This window comes from Plectropomus leopardus, unplaced genomic scaffold (genome assembly GCF_008729295.1).
Source record: "Plectropomus leopardus isolate mb unplaced genomic scaffold, YSFRI_Pleo_2.0 unplaced_scaffold70754, whole genome shotgun sequence".
NCBI lineage: Eukaryota > Metazoa > Chordata > Actinopteri > Perciformes > Serranidae > Plectropomus > Plectropomus leopardus.
The window spans coordinates 1-800 of NW_024677867.1; the positions used below are offsets into that span (position 1 = coordinate 1).

At 52.1% G+C, this 800-nt stretch overlaps 1 long non-coding RNA gene across 1 annotated transcript; it reads left to right on the plus strand.

Annotated features, from left to right (window-relative positions):
* Positions 1-9: 9 nt before the first annotated feature.
* Positions 10-800, plus strand: LOC121940006. Its single transcript, XR_006105563.1, has 3 exons — positions 10-25; positions 436-677; positions 785-800. It is a non-coding gene; the product is annotated as an uncharacterized LOC121940006 (long non-coding RNA).

An 800-nucleotide genomic window follows, 5' to 3' on the forward strand; every position in this document is an offset into this window, starting at 1 on the left:
GAGAGCAGGTCATGTGACATCACAGGTGAGAGCAGGTCATGTGACATTACAGGTGAGGGCAGGTCATGTGACATCACAGGTGAGAGCAGGTCATGTGACATCACAGGTGAGGGCAGATGACATCATAGGTGAGAGTGATGACAGCGAGAGAGGGGTCAGTGGGTTAGTCGGGGTCATTCAGGTCTGTAGGGGTCAGTGGGGTTAGTCTGGGTCATTCAGGTCTGTAGGGGTCAGTGGGGTTAGTCTGGGTCATTCAGGTCTGTAGGGGTCAGTGGGGTTAGTTAATAATAGTAATAATAGCTTATTAGTTGTCAATATTTGGGGTCAGTCAGGTTAGATGTCGGCTTTAGTTCCGACAAGTTCAGACAGAAGAAGATTCGTCGGTTGTTTTTTAGTTTTTCAAACATCTGATTTGTACTTGCTGTCTGTTGCCAGGGGCGACGGCCAGCGTCACTAAGTACTTCCTGCAGTCGGAGGCGGCGGAAGCTCGAGCGAACGCCTCCACTATTGACCCCGGCAGCCCCGTGGAAACCTCTGGGGCTTTACGGCAGCTGACAGAGGACCGACTGAACCAGACCAGGGAGGGGTTCCTGAAAGGGCATACTGAGCATGCTCAGAGGCTGGACGACCTGGCAGGACAGCTGCAGACTCTGGACCAATCAGAGCTCAGCCACAAGGTGAGAGGTCAAGTTAATAACGTCATCAGGATGTCACGCCGCGGCATCACGTTCAGATCTAACTTTTTTTACACCGATGTCTGAAGAATCTGTCCTGGTCTCTCCAGATCTGCGGCAGTCCAG